We start from the raw sequence: 23,154 nt of genomic DNA on the forward strand, positions 1-23,154 counted from the left end.
CTAACATAAGGATCCCGGTTTGAGCCTCAGGCTTCCCACCTGTAGGGGAGTCTCCTCACAGGCGGCGAAGCAGGTCTGCAGGTGTCTCTTTCTCTCCCCCTCTCTGTCTTCGTCTCCTCTCTCCATTTCTCTCTGTCCTATCCAACAACAGCGACATCAAAAACAATAACTATAGCAATAAAACTACAAGGGCAACAAAAGGGATATAAATAGATAAATATTTTTAAAAAAGAAAGGTGGGGGGAAGGAGAAAGAAGTGGAAGAGGAAAAAAATAAAGCTGAGAGAATGACTTCAGAATAAAGAATTCTAGAGCAAGTTGTTCTGGTCAATTGCTAAAAGTATATAAAGATATTCTGTCTTGGAATGAATAAAGGTTTTCCTTTACTCTTGACTCAGTTGCAATTTTTTTTTTTTATTTTTAGATTGACTTTTTTCAAAATGACTTCATTTATTATATATTATCCCTTGAATTTTTTCATTATTCTTACTTTCATCACCACTGGGATTTCAGTTCTCCTGACTGATTTTTTCAGATGGAAAGACAGAAAAAACAGGAGAGGGAAAAGCACTACAGCTCCAATGTTTACTTCAATATGATGGACACCAGGTTCAAAACCGGGTCATGTGCATAACAGACCAAGAGCGCTAACCAGGTGATCTATGCTGTCAATCTTATTTAATTATTTAATTTTCACAGTTTTACTAAGCCTTAGTCTTTTTTAAAGATCTCTTTGCAACTTATTTTAATCTATTAATAAAAATAAAACCTTCAAAATGAGTGCTTCTCTTGGTCAAAAGCACTTTCTGAATTAGAAGAACTTATGACCCATGTGTACTTTACTACATTTTTTGTTTGTTTGCTAACATCAGACTAGGCGAATGCTAATATGTGCTCTGCTGTGTGCTGAGTGTTCAGGAGAAAGCAAAAATTCAAACTTTTCATTTTATGGATAATGTGTAAGAGTTAGTAAAAAAAAAAGTGACATTTAACCTAAAGATATTGAATTGGTGGTCTTCTGAGCAAACTTTAAGTTATAGTAACAATAGAAATAAGTTTAAGTTAATCTTTAGAATTATAATAAAAATTACTCTGGGTATCTACTATTACAGAGGTCCTAACTAACAAATTACCTCTGGTCTTCAAATCACCTCATCTTGCCAACTGAGAAAGTGGCTACCTCATAGGAAATCAGTGTCTTTAATCCTCAGAATTAAACTCTTAGTCAGAATTGAATTCAAACTAAGCAAACTAAACATAAAATACTCTATGAGAGAGAGAGAGAGAGAGAGTGTGTGTGTGTGTGTGTGTGATAGAGAAGTTTGTACAGATCTCAGCATTTAAGTAATTTCAGTTATTAAAAACTTTCCTTAGTGGGGTAGGACTCTGTCAGGACACATTGGTGAGGTGGTCTTCCCAGGTAAGACAGGGTGGAACCATAGTAGAATCTGCAGTTTGGTGGCTGAAAGATAGTAATATATAAAGCAGGACAAATTGTTTAATAAATAGGAACCCAAAGGTAGGAATAGAACAGATGAAATTAGGGGTCTTCGTGTAAGAAGAAGCTAGGAAGTTTATTGTAGGTATGTTCCAAGGGGCCCACAACTTTATTAATTTTTACCTGAGCTTGAAAGTTAACATGCAAGTAGACTAAAAATATCTGGGAAGATGATTTAAGCTGGATCTGGCAAAGAGTAGCTTCCAGACATGAGGAAAGTACATACATAACATTGACTGTTTACCTCAATTTGAGCTAGGGTATATATATAATCTTATTTAGCACTGGAGCCTGTGTGACCTATGAGTCCCTGTCAGTCTGAGCTCTCAGACAATGGTCACAGCTTGGAACATTCTAAGCTGCACTCATTTCAGGACCAGTCTTCCTCCAGTGGCAGTGTAGGCTGGCCCACCCTGACTTGGAGAGTGAGGTTCTCCCTACCACTTCTGCTTTACAGTGAGGGTAAGATCCTGGAGGGGCCCATAAGAGAGTTTATGATGTTCTTGGTTCAAGTAACCAGTCATGGGTAGAGAGAAGATCTATTAGAAGACTAGAACTACCATAAGGTATTATTTTTTAAATACATAGATTTATTTTTCTTCCTGAGAGAGACACCAAAATACCACTCATCAGTGCCATTTAAAAGAGCATTGTTCCGTGGTCCGGAAGGTGGCACAGTGGACAAAGCATTGGACTCTCAAGCATGAGGTCCTGGGTTCAATCCCCGGCAGCACATGTACCAGAGTAATATCTGGTTCTTTCTCTCTCCTCCTATCTTTCTCATGAATAAATAAATAAAATATTAAAAAAGGAGCATTGTTCTAAATTTGGTCCCTATATCTGCAAATTCTGTGCTCTACTGCTGAGCTTCTCACTAGTTATGCTATTTCAGTCAGCTTCTTCTTATAAGTATTTTAACATAGAAAAGCAAACTACAGACCTCTATATCTCATAAACATAGATGCTAAAATATTGAACAAAATTTTACCATACCAAAAATAGCAGTGCATTAAAAAGGTTGTATAACAGGAGGAAGCAGACTTTATCCAGTGGATGAAAGTATGGTTCAATATATGTAATGTACTACATCAACAGAAAGAAAAAAAATGACATGGTTATTTCAATAGATGCAGAGAAAGCCTTTGATAAAATTTAACATCCACCTATAATCAAATAATAAAAAAATGAATTCATATGGGAAATTCCTCATACTAGTTGAATCTATACACAGCAAATCTATAGCAACTGATTATCAGAAAATTGCAAATAAAGATAAAAATGAAATGCCATTTACACTTTGGGAATGTCATATATTAGAAGGGAAGAAACAAGTTTTAAAAAGGTTGTGGGGAAACTGGACATTTCTACACTTTTGGTGGAAATGCAAAATGGCCCAACCTCTGTGGTAAATTGGCCATTGATGTTTTAGAACACTATAAATGGACCTAAACAATGACACAGAAAGTTCTCTCCTGAGGATTTATCCAGAGAAAATTTAAAAGCCTACTCAAAGGGATTTATACATCACTATGTTTATAGCAGCAAATCTCTGAATAGCTCAAAATGGAAGCAACTCAGATATTCAAGAACAGATGGAATGGCTATGAAAGTAGTAGTAATTTTAAGGGTCTGGGTGGTAATACACCAGATTAGGCGTACAGGTTAGCATGTGGAAGGACCTGGGTACAAGCCCCTGCTCCCTGCTTTAGGGACGAATCCTCACAAGTGGTGAAACAAGCACTATAGGTATCTTTCTCTTTCTCTCTGAACTCCCTCCCTTCTCAATTTCTCTCTGTACTATCAAATAAAGAGAACAAAAAAGAAGGAAAAAAAGAAGGCTATCAGGAGCAGAAGATTGATTGTGCAGGCATCCAATACCAGTGATAACTTTGGTGGCAATAACATGATGCCATCTGGAGTTCCCTGGACAGAGGACCCCACCAATGTGTCCTGGAGCAATGCCTCCCTAAAGCCCTTCCCCACTAGGGAAAGAGAGAGACAGGCTGGGAGTATGGATCAACCTGACAATGCCCATGTTCATCTGGGAAACAATTGCAGAAGCCAGACCTTCTGTACCCCACAAATGATCCTGGGAATAAAGAATAAGAAAGCTTATCAGGGTAGGGGATGGAATACAGGGTTCTCATGGTGAGAATTGTGTGGAATTGTACCCCTCTTATCTTATGATATTGCCAATGTGCAATTTTATAAATAACAATTTAAAAACATCTAAAATTAGAAAAACAAATTAGTAGAATGTATACACAATGAAATAGTACTCAGTTATTAAAATGATGAAGTCATTTCCTTTGCATTGTCTTGAAGAAATCATGTTAAGTGAGATAAGGGGAAAAAAAAGACAAATACAGGATGATCTCACTTACAGGTGAACTTAAGAAACAGGGTCAGAAAGGGGAAATAGAAACAAAACTTGCAGTAGGTGTGGTATATAACACAAAAGCAATGGACTTTGGGGAAGGAGGGTGGAGAGGACAGTGGGATCTTGGAGCATGATAGTGGATATGCCCCAAGTTGGGGATGAGAGTGTTCTGCAGAATCTTTTATAGGGAGATGAAAATTTTTACCCTCTATTATATTGTTGATTTTCCTTCCATTCATAATACTAAATGTCAACAGTATTACTTTAAACAGTTAACCCATCAATAAAATGATAAAAATAGTGAATAATAGTTTAAAATCTTTATGTAAAATTTCTTTTGGTGTCTACCATGACTGTTATAAACATAGGAGGAAAGGACTCTAGCAAAAGAGAAAACTAGATCTTATATCCCTGATGAACACTGATTCAAAGTTCCTCAACACACTCTCGACTAATCTAATCCACTAACATATTAAGAGAGTGATTCACCAAGATCAAGTGGGATTCATCTCTGGGAAGAAGAGATGGTTCAACATTCATGAATTAATTAATGTAATATACTACATTAACAAAGTGAAAGATGAAAATTACATGGTCTTAGCAATCAATACAGGAAAAGCATATGACAAGGTCCAATTCCCACTTATGAAAAAGACTCAAAATATTGTGAGGAAGGAAAATCAATAACATAACAATGGTTAAACATGACAGACTCATATGTAACATTATAGTCAATGTAGTAAAACTGAAAGTTTTCCATAAAGTCAGGAACTAGATAACAATGTCCACTTTTACCATTACTACTAAAAATAGTCCTAGAAGTCCTTACCAGTGCATTCAGGCAATAAAGAGATATGAAAGGAATCCATATTGGAAAGAAAGAAGTTAAATTATCATTATTTGCAGAAGATATGATGTTATAACCAGAAGAGCACTCACAAAAAAGTACTGGAAAGCACCAACAAATTCAGTAAAATAGCAGAATACAAAACCACTACTCATAAATCTGTGGGATTTCTTAACACGAAAGATGGGCCAAAGGAAAGGGAACTGAAGAAAGCAGCCCCATTTACAATCTAACCCCAAAGATAAATTACCTAGATGAGTCAGAGGAAAGGGAAGTGGAGGAAACAATTTGATTTACCACAGAAAGCCGAAATACCCTGAAATAAATCTAACAAAGAAAATGATGGACCTTTTCAATGACAACTATAGGAAATTATTAAAATAAATAAAGGATAACATTTATTTTTGAAAATATCTTGTTAATGATTTGGAGGGATAAATTTCATTAAAATGGCTCAATTGCCAAACGCAATATATAGATTCAATGCAATTCCTATCAAAATCCCAATGGCATATGTCAAAGAAGTTGAATAATATGTCCAAAAATTGTATGGAATCATAAAATAAAACACAAATAGTAAAAGCAATCTTGCATGCAACCAGACTCCCCTGGACAGATGACCCCACCAATATGTCCTGGAGCTCTACTTCCTCAGAGCCTCATCCTACTAGGGAAAGAGAGAGGCAGTCTGGGAGTATGGATCGACCAGTCAATGCCCATGTTCAGTGGTGAAGCTATTACTGAAGCCAGACCTTCAACCTTCTGCATCCCACAATGACCTTGGGTCCATACTCCCAGAGGGATAAAGAATAGGAAAGATATCAAGGGAGGGAATGAGATATGGAGATCTGGTGGTGGGAACTGTGTGGAGTTGTACCCCTCTTATTCTATGGTTTTGTCAATGGTTCCTTTTTATATAAAAAAAGATGAAAATTGAAACTTCACAATTCCCAACTTCAATTTATATGATAGAACAGTAGTAATTAAAATAGTATGATACTGGAATAAAAATGGATACTTTAGCCAATGGAACAGGATAGAAAGCCCAGAATTAAACCCTCATATGTATAGGCACCTAATTAATACATGACAAAGCGTCCAAAACTACCTAAAGAGGAAAATAAGGTATTTTCAACAAATGATGGTGGGAAAACTGGACAGTTGCATGTAAAAAATAAAACTAGACCACCACTGAACATCATTCAACTAATTTAGCTCAAAATGGACTTTAGGCATGAAATTAAAAAATACACTAAAGAAAACATTGATGAAACATTTGAAGACCTTAATATCAAGTATGTATTTGGAAACTCAACCCTATAAGCAAAGGAGACTAAAATAAGATTGAATAAATGGGACTGTATCAAATTTACAAGCTTATACAAATCAAAATAAAATTTCACAAGGATAAACAGACAACCCAGTAACTAGGTCTAGGTGAAGGTACAGTTCAACCGCAACAAGGAACAAGTCAATAGACAAAGTGAGCAGATGATATGAATGGACAGTTCTCTAAAGAAGAGATATACAAGGCCCACAGAAAATGTGAATTTCATCTGAAAGGACATTAACATTATTTTAACCACTTGCCAACACCGTATATATTTGGCCAAGAGCTACTCTGGATATATATAATATGATAACTGATGTCCCTAAAACAAACTAGTTTAATTATCAAACAAGTAAATGCAAAAAAAAAACAAAACTTGAATTCAACTTAAATCCCACTAAAAACCTAGGTCTATTACCTTTCTAACTCAAGGCTGCATTCCATAAATCTAATACCATCTTGGACATAGCAAATGGACTTTCAGTTTTTAATAACTAGGGGAAAGTTTAAGCTTGTCAGACAAAGAAGTGACTACAAAAAGTGAAAAGTGGCACTTAATAGCGGCCATTTTGGCCAATGCCAGGCCACCTCATCACCAGGAGTCCTAGTCAGGACTGAATTGTCCCTATAGATACTATGGGCCTAGTATCTATACAGGATACTACAGGAGCCCTCTCTTTGACGTCACTGGTCATTTCCACTGGAAATTCTTATACTCGCTACTTTATGAGCCTTTCTAAAAAGTTACCCACACTAGAAACTAGTAATGGTAAGGACTGTCCCATTCTCTTAAGGGAGGGTGGGTCATCCTACTCTGTCATTGGAGGAGGTCTGGTCCAATAATGTGTACAACCTAGAACCTTGAATTATAAGCTCATCTTGTAAGGAACTTGGAGGTTATATAAGCTCCTGTGTTAATTATTAATACACATGGGCTCCAAGTCAGACTGATATGGTTAACAGTTAATTTTGTTTCTCTATATGTTCTAAGTTTGGGAGTTACTCTCTGCCCTAATCCAGCTTTCAAATTCCATTCTCCACTCTTGACACTATCCTCCCAGATAATATTTCTAGTACACATTCATGCTTTCTATTAGGCTCAAGCAAAGGTTACTACAGTCCTGGGTTCCATGGAACATACTTAAAATAGACATTTTAGTTTCTTTCTACCCTAGGGTCTCTATACTCATTGGTTCTAATCCTACTCTCAGGACCCTGCTTACTAAACATTTTGTCCTACTTTATACCAAACTATCTTTTAGTCATCAAGTTCCAGATACTACCACAATTTCATCCTGAGCTCTCCTGGCAGAAGACCTCACCAATTTGTCAGTGAGCCTCACTTCTCTGGAGCCCCCACCCTATCAGGGGCATATAGAGACAGACTGCGGGCATGGATCAACCAGCTTATATCCATCCTATGGAGAAGCACTTAACAGAAGCTAGACCTTCGTCCTTATGAATCCTTAAAAGAATTTTCATTCATAATCCCAGAGGAAAAGTTAGGAGAAGAAGATGAGAAGACTCTGGACCCCAGATCCACTGGGACCTGGAACTATGGTGATTAGGAACTATGGTTTTTGCCACAACACTGACAAAGAAGAGAATTTTAAGAACACCTGTGGATCAGTTTAAGGATCCCAGTTTGAGCCCCTGGTTCCCCACCTTGGCGGGGGTGTCTCTTCACAAGAAGTGAAGCAGGTCTGCAGGTGTCTATCTTTTTCCCTCTCTGTCTTCCCCTCCTCTCTTGACTTCTCTCTACCCTATCCAACAACAATGATAGCAATAATAACAACAATGTTAAACAACAAAGGCAACAAAAGAAAAAGTGGCCTCCAGAAGCAGTGGATTTGTAGTGCAGGCACCAAGTTTCATTAATCCTGGAGGAAAAAAAAAGAATATATATGTCAAATTAAAAATATCTGAGGAAATATTCATAGCAAAACTAGAAGCATATGAAATAAAACATTGATGATTGGTATCTCTGTGGCAATATTTTCATTTATTTATCTAGTTTCTAATTTAAAATAAAATATTATATGGTATAGTGGTCCGTGTGGTGGCGCAGTGGATATGGCATTGGACTCTCAAGCATGAGGTCCCAAGTTCAATCCCGGACAGTGCAGGTACCGGTTTGATGTCTGGTTCTTTCTCTCCTATTATTTAATGAATAAATAATAAATAAGTAAAATCTTTAAGAGATGATTATGTAGTACATGCAAACTAAACTATGTAGTGTATTATAAGCCATAAAACCCCAATAAAATGAAAAAATCATGAAGTACAAAATTAAAATACAAGATTCAAATCATACTATTTAATAAGAACTACCTAAAGCTCAATACTGGTTGTGGAGGGAAATCTTTAACCCCATTCACTTAGTGACTTGAAGAGTTTCTTGAAAATGTGCTATTAAGAAATATTTCTATTAAGAAATAGTACAGTTTTTCGAACCCACAAACTCATACCTTTTTTTTTTTTTTGGCTAAAAATGAAACCTAACTTTTAAAATATACTTTTAAACTAGAAACCACTGAAAAAAATTTTTGACATAAAATTGTTCTTTAAATAACATTTGATAGCCTTCTTATAAAGGAAATGGAAACATAGATTTAAGACTTAACTGGCAAAATGCTTTGCAAAATAACTTTTAGGTTAGATTCTTACCATTTGAAAAATAGCTCTCCCTAACTGAAAGCAACGTAAAATGAAGGTCTCTGTAACTTGTAACCTAAATTGTCTCAGGCAAAATTCAAAGATTTTAAATAAATGACATAGAAAAAGTAGAGTTCCCATAAATCTACTCACTCTCAAATCAAATAAAAATGTTCCGAAACCCAAACTATAATGATTTTTAAAATAGAAAGTTTCTTGAGGTTATGGGGAACCACAGCCTTCCAGCCACCCAAAAAGCATTCTGTAAGTAGGAATACTCATCTATTTTGGGTGAAGTATTTTGAGTCCTTTTCTCAAGGACAATGCTGAAGTTTTTCCTTTGGGCATTTCTGGGGTGGTGGTAGGAAGAACTAACATAGTGTGTGGTCTTTTCCTTTAGTAATGACAAAGAGGACAACAGAAAGCAAGAAGAAATGGCACTCAAATCTCGTTCGTCAATGCTCAGTGAAATCTTCAAGGGATGTCACAAAGCCATTAGTTGAACATACTTTTTTTTCCTATTTTTTTTAGAGGGTTAATATGTTACAGTGCAGTCATATATGATTACAGTTTCATTATGTACCAGGACTTCATTGTTCTCATCCTGCTTTCTTCCTCCTTTTTCCCTGAGTCTTTTGCTTTGATGTTTTTTTTTTTTTTCTTTTCCTTCTAGTGGGCGTCTGTGTGATATCATCACCCTGAGGTTGGCTACAGAGTACTGATTACTCATTTTAAGCAACTGTTTGCCCAAGTAGGTTATTCTTAAATTTAGTGCACTGCTCATCATTTACCATTGCCTTGTTTTATGGTTTCACATGATTCTGCTGATTCAGTGATTCTGAACCACTCCTTCCGTTAACATCAAGATTTAAGCTTAAAACTGTTTTTGGAGGAGGTGATTTGACTCATGGCTTCAATCTCTTTTTTTTCTGGCAGCTTCTGAAGTCAGTCAGTAGGCGGTTTCCAGGTCTGTTGTAGAGACACAGCTTTGAATTGATGTTTTGTTAATGAAGGATATTATCTGCAATAGAAGAAGACATAAGTGGTAATGATGAGGGCATATGCAGACATATTGAGAATCGAATTATAGAAAATAACACACTACTGATACTGTCTATTGGACTTGGGTGTATTGCATAAGAATGAGCAGGTTGGGGGTCGGGCGGTGGCCGGGTGAGTTAAGCGCATGTGGCTCAAAGTGCAAGGACAGGCGTGAGGATCCTGGTTAGAGCCCCTGGCTCCCCACTTGCAGGGGAGTCGCTTCACAGGCGGTGAAGCAGGTCTGCAGGTGTCTATCTTTCTCTCCCCCCTCTGTCTTCCCCTCTTCTCTCCATTTCTCTCTGTCCTGTCCAACAGCGAACGACATCAACAATGGCAATAATAATAACCACAACGAGGCTACAACAAGGGCAACAAAAGGGGGGGAAATGGCCTCCAGGAGCAGTGGATTCATGGTGCAGGCACCGAGCCCAGCAATAACCCTGGAGGAAAAAGAAAAAAAAAGAATGAGCAGGTTGTGGTTGTTCATGTAGTTCAGTATCTTCAAAATCTGGTGTTGTCTCAGTAATTTCTCCAAGACGGAGATAATCAAAAACATATTATTCCATGCCCATTTGTCTTTATATGAACAAATCATCATCAACTTGAAATAAGTCATAGAAATTTTGAGTTCTAATATAGTATTTCTGTCTGTTGGTATAGTATGTTAGATAATTAATTTATACTTATTGAGTTTGTTTCTCTCATATGTAAGAAGAACCATTTGAAGTAGAAGAAATTTAGGATCTTTACTCAGTCTGAAATCTGCTGGCTCTTAATAGGACAGGGCATGGACTGCCCAGGACAATACTTGAAATATGGCAGTATTTGGAAACATTAATTTTTAAATATGAGCATGTTGATAGCATACATTATTATTACTAATTATTTTTGCCATAAGGGTTATTGTTGGGGCCCAGTGCATGCTCCTGGTGGTCATTTTCCCCCTTAAAAATTTTTTTTAATATTTATTTTATTTATTTATTCCCTTTTGTTGCCCTTGTTGTTTTATTGTTGTAGTTATTATTGTTGTTGTCGTTGTTGGATAGGACAGAGAGAAATGGAGAGAGGAGGGGAAGACAGAGAGGAGGAGAGAAAGATAGACACCTGCAGACCTGCTTCACCGCCTGTGAAGCGACTCCCCTGCAGGTGGGGAGCCTGGGTTCGAACCGGGATCCTTATACCGGTCCTTGTGCTTTGCGCCACCTGCGCTTAACCCGCTGCGCTACAGCCCGACTCCCCCCCTTTTAAAAAATTTTAAAGAATATATCTTTATTTATTGGATAGAGACAGCTGGAAATCAAGAGGGAAGGAAGAGGTAGAGTGGAAGTAAGATAGAGAGGGAGAGAGAAAGATACACCCACAGCACTGCTTCATTACTCTCAAAGCTTCCCCCTGCAGATAGGGGTTGGGGACTTGAACCCAGGATCTTACACATTGTAACATGTGTGCTCAACTGGGTGTGCCACCACCTGATTACCTTTTTCCTTTTTTCTTTGATGGAGGGTAAAAGAGAAGGAGTGATAGAAAGAAGAATTAATAGCTGTAACACTCTTCCAGTATTGGTAAAGTTTTCCTGCTCCATTCCCACAGGTGGGGACCTGTAACTTGAACCTGGATCTTTATGTATCACATGTGCATTCTACTCAGTATGTCACCAGCTGGTCCCAGTCTGCATTATTTTTATTAAGGTAATGGACTACTATGACTAACTGTATAAAAACATTGAGTCGAACCTATTGTATCTTCGACTCAATATAGTCAGAATTTGTAATGTTTAGACATTTTTGTGATTTGTTTATTCACTTAACAAATGCTTATTGAGCAACTATTTATATAACAGGAGCTGTTCACAGTGTTTAGAATATATCAGTGAAAAAAGTAGAAAATTATCTCTATGTTGGTGGAGTTCAAATTCTGTTAGCTTTATTATCTGCTGTGGGATGTGAATTATTTAAAATATAATGGATTAGTTTTTTTTCAAGAGCAAAAGTTGATAGGTAAATTTTGATTTTTAAATGGCATAATTTTATGAGTGCAGCCTAGAATGCTCCCAGCTGTTACTACAAACTGTGAGCTCAGTCTGACAGGGATTTAGAGGTTACAGAGTCTCCAGTGATAAATATGAATCAGAAAGCTCTGGATCAGATCAATGTAAAAAACAGTTAATTGCACTTATATACTTAATTAAAGTTTGGGAGCTACTCACTACCCTAATCTGGCTTTCTAGTTCTATTCTCAACTCTGACAGCATCTTCCCAGGTAATATTTCTAGGCCAGCTCTAGCAAAGATGACTAAAGTCATGGGCCTCTAGGAATGTACCTAAAATAGACTTCCTAGACTTTTCCCACTCTTAGGTCCCTATTCTCATCTGTCCTATTCTTACTTCACAGTTCCTGCTTATTAAACATTTTTTCCTGATTTATATTGTACTATTTTTCAGCCACCAAGTTGCAGATACTACTATGATTTCATCCTGACCTCCCTGGGAAGATTATCTCACCAATGTGTCCTACAACTTTACCTCTCCAGTGCTCTACCTCACCAGGGAAACATAGAAACAGGCCGAGATGGATCAACCTGCCAATGTCCATGCTCATTGGAGAAGAAATTGCAGAAGCTAGACCTTCTACCTTTTGCAATCCATAAAGAATTTTGGTTTATAATTCCAGAGGGGTAAATGTTAGGGGAAGATGAGCAGAGTGCTCTCAAACCCCATCCCACCAGGACCCAAAGCATCTCTCACCAGGAATCTTGTTTATATATCATCCCTGAACGTGAATCTGGAAAACATCAGAGGAATCAGACATAGTCTCTCTAATCTGAGAGAGAAGAGAAAAAAAGAAGGACGCTCAGAAGTAGTAATAGGTATAGGTATGACTTAGAAAAGAAGTGAAGGCAAGACAACAGAAAAATATGGGTAAAATATAGATAGATATAAGAAGATAGATATAGATACAGACATAGATACACAGATGTAGATTGGTATAAGGTCAACCCATTTCTGTCCTTGGGAGAACTGCAGCTTCCAGTGGAGGAGATGGAGACACAGAAATCTGTGGTGGGAATTGTGTGGAACTATACTCCTATTATCTTATAATTTTGTAAACCAATCTTAAATCATTAATACAATTTTAAATGACACAATTCTATTAATTCTAAACATATGTTAGTTTCTTCCCCAGCCACATGGTTATTTGTTAACATCAATCTCATATTTTCCAAATAGACCCATATTAAATAATAGAAATGATGGTACATTTTACTTCTGACTGGATTTCAGCGGTTCTTCATTACAAAAAAAGATAATATCAGAACAACTGATGAACTAAGTTACAAATAAGTCCTTAAAAACATAAAGTTTCATCTTGCAAAAGAATGAAAACAATGAAGAGGCAAGCATATCAGTAAAAAGAAACTTAATTTGTAGAATTTCTAATCCTGTAATCATACTATTTTATCTGAAGCACATGTTCAATTTTTCAGTCTTTTTTTGATGGTGTCAAGCTATTAAGCATATTTAATTTTCTTATTTTATTCATTTATTTATGAAGATGTATCAAATAAGTAGAGGTCTTGCTCTAAATTATGTTTTAAAGTTTTTATTAAAATGATTTTCAACAGATTGATAAATGATAAATTACTTTATTCTATGTTATGAGTAGATTTTTTTCTTCTAAAATTCTGACACTCAATCATTTATTAGTCTTTTTTCCAAGAGATAAACAGCTGTACATAATTGTTAATTAAAAAAATGGAACAAGTTCCTTGGAAAAAAATTGGAAGCTGAATTTCCATAGTATGCTCTGTTGTTCATATTGAAAATAAAGTTTGATGGCTTTTTTAAAAAAAAATTCTTTTTGCTTTTTTGGTGCCTTGGCAGTGATCAGTTGTCATGTTTTCCATTTCTGTTTTCTCTTGGGATAATGAATGTCAAACAAGGCTTCAATGTTGTCTAGGGTACTAATTGTCTGAACGTTTAATTTGTTGATAGGTATTTTATTATAGATTGATGAGCCAGAGTTTACCCTGGCATCCAGGATCACATGCGGTTATGAAATATTGTGGAAATACTTGCAAAATCTCAGGAACATTTTTTTATGTGTGTCTCAAAAATAAAGTGACTAAAAGAATAGTACAAGGATATGAAAGGACACAGCTGGTCCTCCCTAAAGTAAATCAGACATGAGTGTGACTTAGTAAATTGTAACTGTAGATCATTAAAGACTGACCTTAATGTCTTGTAACTTTTAAAAGATAAAATTGTGTGGAGTACATACTGTAATTCTATCTTTGTTTTTTCTCACACTGCTAAGAGATAGTGAATAGCCATTCTTTGTCTTCTAAAAACTACTATATTATGATATGATCAGTGAAAAATTGTAATTAATATATTTTTTTTCATTTTTTTTTGCATCCAGGGTCCACTGGGACTTGGTGACTATACTACGAATCCAGTGCTCCTGGCGGTCATTTTTTCCATTTTATTGCACAGGACAGACAGAAATTGAGAGGGAAGGAGAAGACAGAGAGGGGAAGAGAAAAAAAAAACACCTGCAGACTTGCTTCACCGATTGCCAGGGAGCCAGGGGCTCGAACTGGAGTGGGGGTGGGGGGCTTGAACCGGCATACTTGAGTGTGTCTTTTCACTTCTTACAGTGCACCATTTTTTTCCTTCTATGGAAGTTACAAAAGTAAATTAGGGATATGGAAAAATATATTATTTCTGTCTCTTCTGAGATTTCATACCTCTGGGCTGACTTCATTAGAATGGAATAGAGAAAAAGGGTGAGATCGAAAGAGACTAGAGCACCAAAAATCCCCGCAATGCTGTGGAGGTCAGGTTCAAATGCATCCTGTGCATAGCAAAGTAAGAACCCTCCCAGGTGAATTATTTTACCTGTTCTGTCCTTATTTTTAACTCTAATAATATACTTGAAATTTACGAACAGCTCCTCACTGCCATAGAGTTCCATATAATATGTGATGTTGCAAATCCTATAAATCTTTTTTAAATTAATTAATTAATTTCCCTTTTGTTGCCCTTGTTGTTGTAGTTATTATTGTTGTAGTTACTGATGTCGTCATTGTTAGATAGGACAGAGAGAAATGGAGAGAGGAGGTGAAGACAGAGAGGGGAGAGAAAGATAGACACCTGTAAACTTGCTTCTCCGCCTGTGAAGCGACTCCCCTGCAGGTGGGGAGCCGGGGGTGCTTAACCCGCTGCGCTACCGCCGACCCCCTTCCATAATTGAGTCTTAGGTGACATTATATTCTTATACTTTATTTACTTTTAGTCAAATTGACATTGTAAAAATATTTTTAAAAAGACAAATTGATGGTGATACCTATTAAGACTACTCTTCTTGTGATCTGAGGCCCATAATCATCTTAGGAGCCTATCTATCCTCTAGATCCGAGCTCACATTCTGTGGTCATGAGTAAGAGCATTCCATGCTGCCCCAATATCTACCCATCTTCCTCAGGTGTAGCATAGAGTATGTTGTACATCCTCCTCCCTTTGGAAGATGGAACATTCTCTACCATTGTTGATCCAAGCTGAAGGCAAGGTTCTATGGGGGCCCACAAATGGGTCTATTGTGTTGTTCCTGATAGAAATGACCGGAAACAATGGAGAGAGGGATTTATTCGAGGTCTAGGCCCATCAAGTCTCTTTGGGATTCTTGGGACTCCCCGATTAGGGCAATAACTGATGGAATGGCCTGATAGTGACTAAAGAGTCATAGTTAAAGTATGCCAGTCACTTGCCCTTATTCAGCTTTTGTAGTCCTTGCTTTGATGAGGTTAGCTTCTGAGTGACTGAGAGTACTATAATAGGAAGTAGGTGAGGCGGGTATCTAAGTCTAAGTGGACACTATTTTATTATGAACTTGATACTAACTGACTGCAGACTATTGTGTATTTTTGCTTTCAGGTATATATTTTGCCCTAATTTATGGATACATGTGAACATATGCTCTATTTTAAGGGACTTGGCCTATATCTAGGTTTTGGGACTTTGTTAGGAAGTGAACCTCCTGGAATGGAATTAGAGAATATAATGAAAGGAAGGTTTCACCCAAGTAATGAGGGTGAAGGGTTGACATTCCATGCCTGAAGTCTCTGGACACAGTCTGAAGTGAAGCATGCTGAGGTTGCACTGATTAGGTTGGGATCAGTGGATGCAATATCACTTGGTATGACTTGAGAGAAGCATGCAGGAAAGTGAGCCCCACTCCAGAGGTTCCAGGACTGGAAAAAATACAGGCTCTATAGAAGAAGTGGGAGGTTCCTGCTGTGTTAGGGTTTAAGAAGGCAATAGCTAGTTATTGCTATAATCACATTGGTGATTGGGTTAACTTTGAAAAATCCCTTTGTTATGATTTGCTGTATCATTTACATCATCACCATAGTTATGTCCTTTGACATTATTTGTATATATCTACTCTGCCAGTTGCTTCTGTTCTCCATGGACTATTTTAGGCATGTTCTTAGGGGGCCATGATTTTAATAATTTTTGTCTAACCTTGATAGCTAACATGCAGGTGACCAAAAACTATTTTCTGAAAAGATGGTGTCAGAGATGAGAATAAGAGTAGAAAGCTGGACTAGGGCAGAGTAGCTCCCAAACTCAAAGAAAGTGCATACATATAATTAACTGTTTAACCCACTGATATGACTCAGGGCCCATATATATATTCAAATTTAGCACAGGAACCTATATAGCCTCTGAGTACCTGTCAGTAACATCTTAGGCTGCACTCATTTCAGGACTAGATTTTCTTGAGTGGTGGAGTAGGCTGATCCAGCCACCCTCTGTAAAGTGGGGCAGCACTTACCATTGCTACTTTATAGTGAGGGTAAGTACCTTGAGAGGCCCACAGGAGATCTTTTGATTGAACTTTACCCTCTGAACTAAGTAACCATTGTGATTCAAACACAGTGAAGAGAAAAATTCCCAATAAGAACTTATTAGTTGGGAGTCGGGCTGTAGCGCAGCGGGTTAAGCGCAGGTGGCGCAAAGCACAAGGACCAGCATAAGGATCCCGGTTCCAACCCCGGCTCCCCACCTGCAGGGGAGTCGCTTCACAAGCGGTGAAGCAGGTCTGCAGGTGTCTATCTTTCTCTCCTCCTCTCTGTCTTCCCCTCCTCTCTCCATTTCTCTCTGTCCTATCCAACAATGACAACAACAATAAAACAACAAGGGCAACAAAAGGGAATAAATAAAATAAATATTAAAAAATATATATAAAAATAAAAAAGAACTTATTAGTTTCCCTATTTTCCCTTTTTTTTTGAGGGGGGTGTCTAATACCTATAATAAAAATACCAAACCTGAGATGTCAAATGTCTAACTCTAATAATCTGGTGAGGCCTTTCCTAGAACATGGTACTACCTAGTTCCACTTCAAAGGAAACACTTTCTGACAAAGTTACAGACCCTAGATATGGGCTAGGACCTAGGGCAATGGGTTACATGCATACACATATTCACAAATTAGGAACAACTATATATCTCAAGTAAAAATGCTTAATAGTTCCTGTGATTAGGCCTGATAAGCTTGGCAAGCAAGTAGAAGGCTCCATACATTGTCTAATCAAAATTTACTACTTAGTCCCAGACACTGTCCTCTCATACCCCCTACATCACTTCCCTCCAATACTCTATCTACTCAACTAACTGCACACACATAAAAAAGTAATATGTATTTCCTAATCTATTCTGACAGCACCAGCATTATTCTTAACCCTTGATAATCCTTAGAAGAATCACTGTATACAATTCACCAAGAATTATACTATATATATATATATATATATATATATATATATATAATTACTGTCTCTATGAGAACATTTATCAAAATCATCAAAAAAGTAAATGCAGGTAAGGTTAATTTATACCACATTAAAACCCTAGGCTAATTTCCCCCTTAGCTAGAAGCCAGACCCCACATACCCAAACTGGTTTGAATACAACAAAAGAAAGTCAACACTTTTAACAACTGGGAGAAAGTCTAAACTCCTCAGACTACAGAAGCTGGGTAAGAGCAAAAGACTGGCTTACTTAATGATGGCCTTTTTGGTTAACACCAGGCCACTCCATCACTTTGGGCCCTAGTTAAGGAATTCTTAGAGTCCAACATAGGTAATATGGATATAGATCTTTAATAGATACCACTCTCCACCATCACTGGTCGCTCCCATCAAAAATTTGCATTTATAACAAGTACTTAGATAAGAATTGTCCTTGATGGGGTTTACAGTCAACAATATTTATACCCCTGTCCCATATTAGGGAGCTACTCTCTTCCCTGGTGCAGCTTTCTGGTCCTTTTCCAGCCATGAAATCACCTCCACAGATGATAGACAATAACTTGGATTCACTTGCATATCAGATTTCAGGCTCAGGGGCAAAAAGAAAAAGAAAAAAAAACCTATAGACACAGACCTTTTGAAATTTAACTAAAATGCCCCCTAGCTATCTACAAATTGGAGGACCCCCCAACTCTTCATCTGCGTTATTCCAGCCTTTAGGTTTCATGATTGGTCAGCAATTTGTTTGGCTTTGTATGTTAAGTCTCTTGTCAACCACCAGGTTCCAGATGCTAGCATGATGCCAACCAGACTTCCCTGGACAGACAACTCCTCCAATGTGTCCTGGAGCTCCGCTTCCCTAGAGCCCTTCCCCACTAGGGAAAGAGAGAGACAGGCTGAGAGTATGGATCGACCTGTCAGTGCCTATGTTCTGTGGGGAATCAGTTACAGAAGCCAGACCTTCAACCTTCTGCATCCCACAATGACCTTGGGTCCATACTACCAGAGGGTTAAAGAATAGAAAAGCTATCGGGTCAGGGGACGGGATACAGAGTTCTGGTGGTGGGAATTGTGTGAAACTGTATCCCTCTTGTCCTATGGTTTTATAAATGTTTCTTTTTTATAAATACAAAATTTTTAAAAAAAGAATTGTCCTTGATTGCCTGAAAAGTACCAACAATATGTTCACAAGAAAATCTTGGTGAATTTCTTAGAAATGTAGATGATACTAAATTCCACCTGGAAATTGTCTGTATTATCCAAGCCTCACTTCTCTATTTTACAAGGAAAATGATATCTACTCTAATTATGTGAAAATTAGTTATAATAAATTTCAAGTGCCTAATACAGTATCTGAGTATATCAGAATTCAAATGACCGATTATGATGGGTAGAGATACACAAATAAGGGCCATGTAGGGGCACACCAGGTTAAGCACCATTTGTAATGGATTAGAGCACCCACTCCACAACTTCCTCTCTCAATTTCTCTGTGTCCTATAAAAGGGGTGGGAGTGGCCACCAAGAATGGAGCATTCTTAGTGTCTGTCCTGAGCCTCAGTGATAACCTTGACAGAAAAAAGAAAAATGAGAGAGATAGAGTGAGATACACAGACAAAAGGTGTAACAAAAGGACTCAGTGGCAAATATAAAATTTTAATCACCTCTAGAAGTTTCACAGAAAAGAATCTTAATGGTATCTGAAGTTTTTCCACTTCTAAGAAGCTTTGCATTAAAAAATAATAACAATTTAGAGGCCTGAAGTTCGCTCACTAGGTAAGGAACAAGCTTTACCAACTATGAGGCTCTAGATTTGAGATATGGCACTATATGGAGACGATAGAGCACTAGGAAAGCTCTTAGAATGGTGGAATTGTGCTGTGGTATTTCACCCTTTTTCTCAGTCTCTCTCTAAAATGAAAAAAAAAGCCAAAAAGTTGTCCCAGAATCAATATAACTGTTCACCTGCAAGTTTATAGCACCACTGCCAAACAAGAAAAAAAAAAAAAACGAATAAAAATAAAACAAAAGCATCAAGATTATGGTTTTATATTCTTTCTACATTTACACCCAAAATCATATTGATAAAGTATTTATTACTATTTGTAAAAAATTCCACAGAGAAAACAATGAATGACTTTTTCCCCTGTGAAATGAGCACTAAATATGTTTTCTACATAGGCTTAAGGTTAATATTAGATGTTTTAATTGTAGCTGTTTCCTTTATTTTCTTATGAACAGGGATTTTATTAAGTTCAGAATTTATGGTTCTAATCTTATGATTGCTACACAATAGTCTGCTCTACAACATAAGAATAGAAGGATGTTGTTTTGAATCCTGTTGTTAAAATTTCGGAAGGCTCTAGCTGGGCTGGCTAGCTTCTCGGGCGGGTAACAGAGACGACCAGAGACATATGGCTGGGCAGGGAAGCTGTATTTCTTTATTCAAGAACAACGATTCATAAACTAAGACAAACTAATCACCAAACAGAACTCTGCTGTCTCTTTGCGGCGGCGCAAGCACTCTCTCTAACTCTCGAACTCAGGAACCCAGGAACTCTGTCACTCTGGAACTCTGGCGGGTTTCCTAGGGGCGGGGCCAAGCGGGCCCGTGAAATTAACAGGACTGATCTAATTCTCTTGGCGGGGGAGAACTAGAACCCAATGTAAAGCATACAACAGAATCCCAACATGTTTTACCTTCTTTTTTTTTTTTCTAAATAAACTATAAATAATGATTTTTCCTTCTTTGGCATTTCTCTAAACTTCAGAATTTACTTTCAGACTACCAGCTTGTTATCAACAATTTGATTCAAAGAGATTCTTTCCATTGTTTTAAATGACAACTGAAATAATTTGGAACTTTTTATGGTTAAAGACCATGCACTCTTCAGCAATAGTGCTTACCAAAGGATGGATCTGATAAGTATTGGAGAAACAGGAGGATACAGATTATACAAAGCCTTACAGACCATGGAAAGAGTTTACCTTTGATGCTTAAAGCAAAGGGACCACATTAGGGAACAGCACAGGTTATGTATCTAATTTTAATAAGATTACTCTAGGCTCTACAGTGAGTAACCTTATTTATTGCAAGGGTCATTTGGATACTTATTAGGATCATTCATGGGCTATATAAAATCATCAAATTAAGGAGACGGGTGGTGGCACACCTGGCTTGGTGAACATGTTACAATATACAAGGACCCGGGTTTGAGCCCCTGATCTCCACCTGCAGGGTGGAAGTCTCACAAGTGGTGAAGCAGGCCTTCAGGTGTTTCTATGTGTCTCTTTCTCTATGTTCACTTCAATTCTCAATTTCTGGCTTTCTCTATCCAATAAGTAAATAAAAAAATAAAAATTTTTTAAAAAATCATCAAATTAAAAATTAGCACTCAGCCTGGTTATAAAATAAAAGCTGTGGTTGCCTTGGCAGGACCAGACCAAATGGTTTCATGAGTCTAATATTGCCCTTGGGTCAGATAATCTTCATCTCTGATGTAGCAGCTACATACAAATCCAGAATATGGATTTGAAAGGAACCAGGATGAAAGAAGACATTTGAGATAAATTAGGAGAATATAGTAGTCAAGGTTTCTATAAATGACATTGGCATGGCTTGAGATAAGTGGTGACAAAGAAGATGAGTAGAAGTGCATGAAGTTACATGGTGTAGAAGTAGGAGGACTCAAGAGATTTGATGGATAGAATGCAAACTGACATATGCAATTAAAATACTCTAAGTGTTATGTTATGTGGACCCAATGAAAAAGTTTTGGGGCTTCCACACTCCAAGTGTGGATTACCAGGAAAAGCTTGAAATTAGGTAGAAATGTTTGCATCAATTGTATAGTGAATTTGTATTCATGGACAGTCAAGTGATGGACAAAGCAGATAAAGAACAATTTGGATAGGTACTCTAGCATCAGTGCAGAGAAAAGACAGATGGGTGGTGGATGAGAGCTGAAAGGGCAAAAGCTCTAGGTCACATTCAAGAGTTCAGATGATGTGAGATAGGATTTGAGAAGGTGAATTACCTAGGAAATGGCAGGGTCATTTCAGTGCAAAGGAAAGTAATAGGATGTGAGGGCGATCTGGCTGCAACATCTGTCACCCCATTGATCGCCATGGTTGATTTGGCTGATCTGGCTGGCTAGGTGGGTGTCTCCTTCCTCCCTCACTGCTCCATGTGAATCCCTCCGGAAGCTGCATCCCTCCCAAAGCTGTGCACTCAGTCAAAGAGGACAGTCTTCCCTGAATAGAGACGGACCGGTCTTTGGTATAGGAGTAGCTGCGCTCCCCTGCTAGAACCTCCAAACAAGCTCTCAAAGGAAAGTAATAAAAACATTTCCTTTCATTAGAATATGTCTCTTAAACTCCCCATTTAGCTAAAACATGTCTTGAACACTATTCATGTAAATGGTTTTTAACTTACATAATATGTAAATGTACCTATATCATTAATGGCTTCTTAGCATGCTGTCCTTTTTTAGGCCACCTAGGTATAGATTTTCTCTTGAGTTTCCTCCTTAGTTCTCTGTCAGCACAGGGCCTCCCTGCCGCTACTCCAGATTCTGAGGGCAGTAGCAATGGAGACTCACAGTTGCATTTGGTGAGTCTCAGGAGAGTTCTCTCCTCCCTTCAGCCATCCCCTTGTTGGTGAAACAGACTGGAGGTGGTGTCTCAACTGGTAAACTGCTGGACTGTTACCAGCCACCCAATCTCTCCCTAGGCTTCTCTCTGTCCATCAGCCATACGTGTTTGCACTCACCGGTGATAATAGTGGGTTCCTGAAGTCATTCTAGTCCTGTCTTTTTGTGGTCCCAGGTGGTCTTCTTGGTATTCTTAGTTGACCAGGGTGAGGAGAGAAGAGAAACACAGCTGCTGCTGCTCCGTTACCCCGCCTCTGGAAGTTCCCTTCCTGTTGTCCTTTTTAAATGAATAATATTAACCTTGGCAAAAACATCAGTTTCATTGTTTGTAGTGAATAGGATAGCAGAAGGAGGTTATAGACTATCCATAATCAAAATATCTTTCATATTTTATCTTCAAATCTACAACCTAGGGCCAGAAAATTAGCTCAGATAAGTGATAGTCCTTTTTCTCATGTACCCAATTTGAACCCAGCCCTCACACTACTCAATGGAGGAAGCTAGGATGTCAGTTAAACTTCAACATTGATTCACTCAGCATCTATTTTATTTTCTCTTCTCCCTGTGTGCTGTTGATGTGATTATGAATACTAAGTGCCCGCCAGTAGTCTGGAAGCTGAAAATCTTATGATTAATTTCTGATTTTCTTAAGGCTTTAGGGAAGACATTTGGAGGGACTTTTTCTTTTAAAAAATATAAAATGTACATTTAAGCCTGTTTCTGTACTATGTGAGTCTCTCAATGAAGAATTTTGAGAGCAATTTGAAGTGAAAATGGTACTACAACATAAATTGTTTTGAGGCTATAATGAGGTAAAAGTGTTTTGTACCACAAAAGCTACAATCATATTCATTTCAGCATGACCAGCATGTCAAGCACTTTCAAGGTAATGAATGCATTCCAGAAGATGGTCTGTGTTTTTTCCACACTTTAAAT

Source organism: Erinaceus europaeus, chromosome 13 (genome assembly GCF_950295315.1).
Source record: "Erinaceus europaeus chromosome 13, mEriEur2.1, whole genome shotgun sequence".
Lineage (NCBI taxonomy): Eukaryota > Metazoa > Chordata > Mammalia > Eulipotyphla > Erinaceidae > Erinaceus > Erinaceus europaeus.